Source organism: Taudactylus pleione, unplaced genomic scaffold, assembly GCF_031769625.1.
Source record: "Taudactylus pleione unplaced genomic scaffold, aTauple2 ptg000032l, whole genome shotgun sequence".
Classification (NCBI taxonomy): domain Eukaryota; kingdom Metazoa; phylum Chordata; class Amphibia; order Anura; family Myobatrachidae; genus Taudactylus; species Taudactylus pleione.
Genome location: NW_028284434.1, coordinates 3,258,361 through 3,268,491, shown reverse-complemented (window position 1 = coordinate 3,268,491; position 10,131 = coordinate 3,258,361). Strand labels below are relative to the sequence as shown.

The window sequence follows — 10,131 nt, the reverse complement described above, 5'->3', positions numbered from 1 at the left end:
CCAATCTTCCATAAGGAAGCTAACATAGATAAGGTTTCAAAGAAATTTGTACAGACTGGGAAGCATGAGTTCTATCTTCTAGATGGGAGAGGGCTCTAGCATCTTTAGGAGTAACTTTGAAATTATCCAGTTGGACAGAAATTTCTTGCAGACCCTGAGCCAGCTGTCGCTAGACCATCTAGATGAGTTGCAAAGCCTTGCAGGGAGTCCATTCCTAGCACTGGACTGGCAGCCAGAAACAGTGGCTGTCCCACTTGTGTCAACTGTCAAGCCTGTACTTGAAATTTTTGTGGAACCAGATTTGAGTCTCAGGTTGGAATGTAGTCTGAGGCTATAGACGTTAGCTGGATGGACTTAAGTAGTTTCTGCTTATGGATTGAGGTCAGGATGGTGGTGTGTGTTGAGAGGGCACTGTGTGTAACAGGTAGCCAATATCTGCCTGCTGGCAAATGGAGGCACTGGTGGAACAGCTGGAGACTTGATTGGAACCAGAGTGGAGATACTTGAGAACTTGTTGCAGACAAGTGCAGGCAAACAAGATGAAGGAGGGCATACATAACTTTGTCCAGGTTAGAACCAGATGAGAACTGGATAAAGTGGAACAGAGTAACTCTGGACTGAACTGATACCAGAATGCACAGAACCAGGCTGGAAGCATATTGCTGAGAACTGGAATGGGACCGGAATTCTGTTGATCCAGAAAGAGGAGCTGGAACACTGGAATGGGACCAAATTGCTGGAAATCAGGAATTGGCCCTTATTGCTAGAATACTGGAATTTGATTGGACTGCTCAAACACTGGATGAGACCTGAATGCTGGAACACTGGAATTATGACCTGATTGCTGGAACACCAAAATGGGACTGGATTGCTGGATCACTGGAATGGGACCAGATTGGAATCAATGGAGTCAGATATTGGACTGGAACCGATGGATTCAGGTAGCAGACTGGAACCAATGATGCTATTTATTGGATTGCACCCTATAATACAGGAAATTGGACTGCTACTGGTGGAATCAGGTATAGAACTGGAACCAATGGTGCTGGTTATCAAATTGGAACCTATTATACAGGATATTGGAATGGAACCAGAGTGAAGGATCACCAGGATGGAACTAGAGTGTAGGATCACCGGGATGGAACTGGAGTACAGGTTCACAGGGATGGAACCAAAGTGCAGGATCACCAGGATGTATCCAGATTGCTGGAACACTGGAATGGGAATGGACTTCTGGAACAATGGAATGGAACTGGACTGCTAGAACACTGGAATGGGACCGGATTGCTGGAGCCAGTAGTGCAACAAGATGGTACTAGTACTTTGAGTCTCTGGACAATGTTATGAATCTGCAAGAGCTCACTGGAAAACACACAGCTAGGCTGTTGACAACATTGCACTGGCAAGTGCTGTGTGCAGGGGGAATCCATATATACCCCTGGGAGAGCAGGTATTGACTGCAGGCATCAGGTGACAGCAAACTGGTCACCGGTTGGTGGATGGACAGTCACCTAATACAGACCATCATGGCTGTGCCTTTGAGCCAGCACTGGAGGTAATGCTGCATGTGGAAGCTGCAGGAGGTGAGAAAAAGCTGGACCTTGAGAGAGACTGTCACAGATTTGGATCTTGGAGCAGTGAACCAGGTAAGTGACCTGGCGGCTGGAGTGTATAGCGAGATTTGTGACATATAGTACAGTAAATTAAACAATAGAAACTCACCATTATAGATTGGTTTCTTTGTGATTGTGGGAGCTTCATCTACAGATATAATGAAAATGTAATTAAAGTAGAGAATATGGCCTAACTACTTTTACTATGTATTATGCTGCACATAATTCATAATTAAAAAAAAATCAAGGCACACTATGCTCCCCTTATTCTACCCAAACCACCTCAAGTTCCATCACACCACATTTATTTCTTGCAAGATTCTTTTTCTGACCATTTACTATCCAGTATATAAATTTTGGCCTTGAAATATGAAACAGTTTAGTAATAAAATATATTTATATTTATATTTGCATGAAATATATACTGTCAAGTTTAATGCATTCAAGATTTTAAGTAACACTTTACTGCAATCATTATGCCCTGAATGAAATTGGGAATGTTGGAAGGTAGATAGGTGAGATACGGTCATAATACTGACAGTCGGGATGCCAGTGCTTATAATGCTGGCGCCGGAATCCTAGCACATGTCAGAATCCTGGCCCGGTATCTCGATGGTAAGTACTGGGGTTAGGGGTAGGGTTAGGTATTAGCGTTAGGCACTAGGGGAATGTTAGGGTTAGGCACTAAGGGGGAGGTTAGGTTTAGGGTGCAGAGTGGGAGGTTATGTTTAGGCACTAGGGGGAGCATGGGGTGGGAGGGTTAGGGAGAGGGGGAGGGTTAGGATTCTGACCACCAGCATCCCGCACCCAACCCAGATAGCTAAAAAACTGTATTACAGTAGGTTCAATGAAATACAATTAAAAAGATTTCAGACCTTTACCAGAGTTTGTTTTTCCATACCTACATTTAATTATAGCGCATATTTTTCTACAAACTGTCATCAATAGTAAATTATAAAAGTTAATAATTTAAAATGAAATTAATTATTCATAAAATATTGTTGTAAATAAATATTTTAACATTTTGATTAAGGTCCTATTTAGCAATTTTTTAGCAAATTTGTTTTTCACATTATTTTCGTTCACCTAAATGTACGAAAGGGCAAATGGAGCAGAATACACAAAATTATACTCCAAGCCCTAATTATCACATTCTTTTAGTAAGCAGATTGCATTTCCCATACTTGTAACGGGAAATGCAAACTGCTTAAATTTTTACCAAAAGAAATAGATAAAAAATATCAGGAGGGAGCCCTGTGAAAACAATGCCACCTGGAGATGGCGTTAAACATGGTTTGTCCCCCCATCTCACCTATAGTAACTCGGCCTTCTGGCCATCTGATTGGTAAACTGTGATTCTGTGAAATGTCGGAAGCATCCTCAGTTTACTGCATGGAACAGGACACAGCCATCAGATGACCAAATCACAGAGGAGCTCACTGATCACCTGAATGGAGGTAAGTGTAAGCTGAGTGGGGGAGCGGGGTAGATGGCAGTGTGGTTCACTGGGGGGAGGGCAATCGTGGGGTGGTGACAGCCAGTGGCGCATGCAAGGTCACACTGTCAGGGTATTTTGTGAACAAAATACCCTGTAAAATGTGCCAAGAGGATTCGCAGGGACAGAAGCTTTTTTGCAGGATTGTGATAAATAAGGCCCTAAAGCATAGGTAAGGACATGTACTTGTCCTATTTCTCAATAGATAGAAAAGCTCCATAAATTACAAATTGCTTTGGAAAATTGTGTTAGTAATATATTATACAGTATTTTCTACAGTATTTTCTACAGGGCTTTTAATTTTAGGCTATTAGTTCCTGATTAATGAAAACATTCTATAGGGTGGTATCGTTTTTTCTGCTGCCATCCTGTCTGCCACCGCTGTGCCGCAATGTTTCATAGATGTGCTATATTCTTTTAAACCGCAATGAGTTTGTGCTGATGCTCTGTCATTTACTTTAATCGGCCAGCCTTTGGCCAATATCGTGAAAATATTAACAATATTTGTGAAAATAATATTGTGTACTGTGAGATACTCAAAAATGACTGGAAATTATTGGAAATTAATCTTGTATAAAATTTATAAAAACAGCTAAAATCATGTAATGTGGACCTGTTTTTGTTCATGCAATCTTATTGATGTTAATAAGATTGTTTGAACAAAAACAGGTCCACATTACATGATTTTAGCTGTTTTAATAAATTTTTAAAGAAATTCAGATCCAAACCTAAAACCACAAATTTGAGTTTGGTTTTGCACAAACAAACAAAATCATGATGATGATTTAGAACCAAAACCAAAACATGGGGGTCTATGCACATCTTTAGTAATGGAGATTGTATTGTTAGATACACTAGATAGTATCTCATATTACTTGTTTAAATTCAGCAATAAATTGTCCCTGGTATTTATTTTGAAATGTTGGCATTAAATATTGTATCGAAACAGATATATTTTTGTGTTATTAATTATGTTATGATTTTTGTTAAAAAATAAAAAATAAGTAAACATACCTTGTTTAACTATAGGCCCTAAAGACAAAGTTTTATCTGCAGCTCCATTGTTAGCACTGAGAGCCCTCATTCCAGTGCAGAATGATTGTGAATTCAGGAAAACCCATCTATATATATATATATATATATATATATATGTATCTATATATATATATATATATATATATATATATATATTATAACACCATTTACATATCCTAGTTTGGGGTTCACTTTAATGTTTCATTTAAAGTATAACATATTTTAGAGTTTCTAGCAGAACAGAATTAGTTAGATTTTTGTTTCCATATCCCACAGGTGTATACTGTGTATGTGCATAATGTTCTAAACTATACTATACCGTTACGTATTTTCAAAGTTCTGCATACAATATGGCATTACATATTGTACTTCACATGAAAGGTCTTTTGATGAGGTAGCTATGATATTTCCACATGTAAAAAAAACACACAGACTACACTATATAAACTTGGTTACAAATCTATGTGTAATGAGGCACATCCACTAGCAGACTGTAAAATGACTGCACGATTACGACATTGTAATCATGCAGTCATTTCACAGTCTGTGCTGTGCCTACACAGAACGATTAGTCGTTCAGTGTAGGCACCCTCCCTCATCACCAAACATGGCCAATCTGTCATTATTGGCAGAATGACCACCATGTTCGGGCGATGATAGATGTCAAAAATGACCAGCGGGAGTGCACATTGCTGGTTGTTTTCGACATTTTCATAGCCCACTTGCGACAAATTTAATAAACGACTGGACGATAATGATATCGTTATCATTCAATTGCTCATTTTAATTGGGTAGTGGATACCCGCCTTAAGTGACAGATTATTAAACACACTGGGCCTGATTCAGAGCCACTCTGAAAGAGCGCTCGCTCTGAATCAGGGCGTTTTTTCTTTTTGTGCGGCCACCTGGCCGCTCGCATAGCTGTGGGGGACCACCCACAGCTATTGCAAGCGGCCATGTGAAGATCATGACGGTCTTGACCATCGTGACCATCAGGGCTTGCGACGAGACCCTTGCGGTAGGGTCTCACTCCCGCAAGCCCAGTGAGCTTCTGGCTCTTAATACAGCTAGAAGCTCACCACTGACATCACTCGTGATGTCAGTGGGGCCATACCCAAATGGCAGGCGTTCCATCGGGAACGCCTCCGTTTGGCCAGCCACCCCCCCTGCCCACCTCCAAAACGGTGCGAGCTGTCGATCAACATCGACAGCCGCCCCCTTTTGGTGCGAGACCCGGAGCGACGAAGCTAGCCAGGTCTCATGCTTGCGCACATCGGAGCCAGCTCCGGGGTGTGCATGCGCAGTGGCCAAACATCGACCCACTCGCGAGCGCATAGCGCTTGCGAGCGGGTCTGAATAAGGCCCACTGTTCATGTAAAAGGACTGTGCTCCTTCTATATTAAAATTGAGGAACAGTAAAAAAAAAAAATTAAATTAATCTCCTTTATTTATGTAGTGATATGGAGAAAATTGTTTTCAACAGAACCAACCTAATGCTGGCCATACACAGGACGATTTTTCACACAATTTGTGCAGTTTCTACAGGTTGGACAGACCAATATTATGAAAATATGTGTATTTTGTGTTTTCTGCGACCCCGATGCGCATCCCCGCCGTCGTCTAGTTGGATTGCAGATCAAATGGTTTTGCAGAGAGACCTAAGATCTGTTGAGTACAACCTGATTCACTTATGATCTTAATGATCAATCGTACACCATTTGAGCACATCTTACGAAGAAATTCAAGGGAAAAATGTCAAGGGAATTCGTACAACTGATGTTACCAACTTTGAATCTCACTGTGTATGACCACCTTAAGTCCACCTGGGACCCCCTCTCATCATTATTAAGAGATTCAAATGTATAGGTTTCTTAATAACAATGTTTGGTAGGATGTATATTGATGACCATAACCCATGCACACAATAGATATTGATATGTTTCACAGTGATAAGAGCTCCCAAGAGAGAACCACATGGTTAGGTTAGCTATCAGAGACAAACCATGACTGGCCAAGACACTTTGGAGGGAGGTGTATCACTTTAGAGATAAAGTTGTCAAAAACAACCAATCAGCTTCTGTCTGTTATCTAGCATGATCAAAAGAAATGACAGTTAGATGTTAATTGGTTGTTTTGGGCAACCTCTCTACTTTATCTCTCTTCGGGGCTTGATACATATCCACTTTAGATTGAGAGGGTGGATTATTTGGAAATACAATACTGACCTAGCAGGTATAGCAAGGAATAGAAAAGAGCAAAGAATATTTATATGTAAACATGGTCAGTCTCCAGGAAACTTTGCTATAAGCTGCACCAGCCCTTTGTGGTTTATTCAGCATTACCTGGCAAGGCAGCATTATGTATCAAGGTCAAAATCTTTTTGTACTTTTATGCAATAATGCATGACAGTCACAGCACTCAGTGGGCCTGATTTTCTTCACAATCAGCTGATTGTTGTGTTCTGCGCATGTGTATGCATCGCACTGTGCATGCGCAATCTAGCTATTGCGATCGGGACTGCGATCACAGTGACTATGCAGACCCATCGCAGAGTGATTGACAGGAAGTGCCGTTTGTGGGTGGTAATGGGGGGGGTGGTTGGGCAAACACAGGCGTGCCAGTTCATTTCAATGCCGTTGCAGGAGTGTGCATACATTATCCACAATGGCCTTCACAGCCTGAGGCCCAGAGCCAGCCCTAGGCATAAACAAACTAAGCAAATGCCTGAGGCATTTGGAATGCCTAGGGGCATCCAAGCCTTCCTAGGGAAGGTGGAGTTTCCGAGCAGGCACGGCCAGGACACCTGCTGCCAGCTGGGCAGAAAATCTGGCAGCTACTACTGCCACTGCACAGCATCCACGATCGGATCTCAGCTGACACCTCCTGTCCATCCTGGCAGCAGCAAACCGTGAGCGGGCAACAGCAGAACAGCTGGTGGCAGTTTGATGGGACGGAGAGCCTGGATGGCGGCTAATGGTTACCTCCGGGCCAGCTCTGAGGCATCACACAATCAGAATGAGCTTCTGTGTATGGGCAGAGGCTCATTCAGGACTTTAAGTAAAGGTAACAGGAGGGCTGCTGCACCATGGGCTTTTGCGGAGCTCGGAGTAGTGAGTCACACCTTATAGCTCTGGGCTCTGACTCCAGTAATCATTACACACAGCTGTGGCCTACCAGCCTGAGTCGGAAAAGCTGCAGCTTGCTTTACTTTGAGTTGGACAGCTCTGCTGGCTGTACTCAAGTAAAGAAGGTTTGGAACTGGGAAAGGGCCCAGGTGCTGTGGTGCTCTCCTGGAATAGGGGTGGTGGATGAGGGTGGGTGCTGATACCGTGCTTTGCTGGGATTAGGGGTTGCTATGCTGGGTGAGGGCCCCTTCCGTGACACCCCTTTTCAGGATCCCACAGGGAGGGGGGCACCACCCAAAATCTTGCCTCGGGCACTAATTTGGTTAGGACCGGCTCTGCTGAGGCCTGATCGCAAGTGTGTGAGGCTGCGATTGTACTCAATTGTACCAATGGTTTTGCTGTCTTTCTAAACATTACGAATGTGTGGTAAGTAAAATGGGCATCCATATGTTGTGCTGCGAGGGAATAGCGATCACAATGAATTAGTATACTAACACAGTTCAGGGGCAAATGCAGGATTTTTAAAGGGGGGTTTCTATATATATATATATATATATATATATATATATCTATATATAAACACTGTGTGTATACATATACATATTTCAATAGCTGTTTTTTTATTATTTATTTCTAATGGTTCTGTAAGGATATAACATGGGTGCTTTGAGTGTTTGCCTGTTTCAGCCCATGACCTCCTGCAATTAAACCATCTCCCATGTGCAGGTATAAACAGTTTCCCCCTACCTTGTCTGTCTGTGAAAAGAGCAGGGGAGCTGGGACACAGTCAGTGTGGTGAGGACTGGACGCAGAGGAGGCGCAGCCACAGGCAATCACAGCTGAGCAGAAGGAAGAGGAGGGCTGATCCATGCAGCCCACTCTGAGCCCGGTGATTGGTAGGCTGGTGACCCCTGAGGAGGTGCCAGCATGTGTGATGCAATGCCGTACAACTACAGGCCGGCCTCAGCCCCCAAATTGTATGATGCCCGGCCGGCCCTTCACTGCTCTAGCTGCCAGTGGATCATTTGCTTTGGGGCCGTCCAAGGTACACAGCTGTCAGTGCGGCTCTGGCTTAAATGAGCATCTGCGCATTTGCAGAAGCTCATATCGCATCATCCGCAGTTCTAGGAAAGGCATGGGAGGGAGCGCAGCCACTTAAGGGAAGTACGAAGCGCAGCCTGTACGTGGATTGCCCGTGGCTGGTGCAGAGATGGAAACAGGATTGTCTCCGTCCTTGTGAAAAAAAAATTAGGTTCATCAGGGGGGGTTTCTCAGAAACCCCCCCTGCATGCGCTAGTGCAGTTACACTGCGTGCATAATCGTTATTGCATATGCAGTTGTGTACAGTAGTGAATCAGGCCCAGTGACAGCACTGAGAGTTGTGAGTTGTGTATTTAGGGCAGAGCCATGGTGGGGTGGGTGGCTGGCTGTGCTGTTACCTGGCCGCAGTGGGACGGGTGCAGCATCTGGTGGTGGTGGCGGCTGCATGGTCTTTGCATTATTGCATCCCCAGCAACAGTGGCAGATGGAAGGCAGCAGCCGTGCACACACACAACGATTGCAGCTCACTCACAGAGAGGGAAGCCCAAGAGTACTTTGTCCCAGTGCACCTCCACTCCTTTAATCTGGTCCTGGTGTTGGTGCAGCACCTCCTCATATATGGCGCTCAGGTCTCATGCCCCTAAGGCCCCCCTAGTGCGGGCCTGTCCATGTGGAAGCATAAACAAAATGTCCCTGGATGTGTTTCTTAATATATCTCTGCAGTACATAGGCCCTCATTCAGAGCCACTCGCTAGCGGCAGTACGCTCGTTCCGAGCGATGTTCGCACATCTGCGCATGCGTACGGATCGTTATACGCATGCGCAAACCAGTCAGTGCGGCCGAAATTCATGTGCTCGCAATATAGCGAATGCCTGCTATTTTGAGTGACAGAATGAGGCGTATGTGGGTGGTAACAGGGGAAGGTGCTTGAAAATGGGGAGTGGAGATCCGAACGCAGGCGTGCTTAAAGGTCAAAACGGGCGTTTTATGGGTGTGCATAATTAATACAGCAGCGTCATTGACCACGTCACTGGGTTATTTTATAGCCAGAACTGCTCGCAAGATTGTGGTAGCAAAAACCAACCAAAAGAATAGCGAGCAGTTCATACGCTGGTCGATGTACTCGATTAATCTAATAAATAGCGGACATGACGTATGGTGCGTGCGGCCAGGGGGCGTTTTTAACAAATAAACGAGCGTATGTTTTGCTCGCTCATTCAGACTTAGAGGTGTGAACAGACTGCAATTTGCGAACTGATCATTTGAATAGCCACCCCTTGTTTTTGAACGAACGACCGCAAATAGCGAACGGCTCTGAATCAGGCCCATAGTGTCTTATCATTGCAAATAGCAGCAATAAGAAATGTACATTTTTGGGCCAAAGACCCGGTTATTAATAAATGTGCCTCTAAATGCTCTTAGGAATATATCCCTTGGCTGGGGTAGCTATTAGAGACACACCAAAGCCAGCCAAGCCATTAAGGGGCACATTTATTAATAACCGGAGAGATATTTATTAATAAAGCAGAGATATATTATGAAACACATCCAGGGACATTGGCTCTGAAAGAAGCCCATTCCTGCGATGTGTAACGTTTAATGATCCCATCAGCGACCACTTTACTTTATACTGCATGACCCCTGGCTGCCTACTGCACATGCGCAGTGATCAGACCACAAATGCTCAAGTGGGTATTACTATACCTGGGAGGGATTCCTCTCCTGGTAAAATCTGCAATATCTAGCCAATAGACTACAATGGCTAACAACATGTTAAGATGGCTCTGAACACAGCCATTTCAGTGGTAAACAGAATAGTGG

The 10,131-nt window shown here is 43.9% G+C and overlaps 1 pseudogene; it reads right to left on the bottom strand.

Moving 5' to 3' along the window:
* Positions 1-308: 308 nt before the first annotated feature.
* The window catches only part of LOC148538915 (uromodulin-like), an 87,228-nt pseudogene continuing 77,405 nt past the window's right edge, over positions 309-10,131 (bottom strand).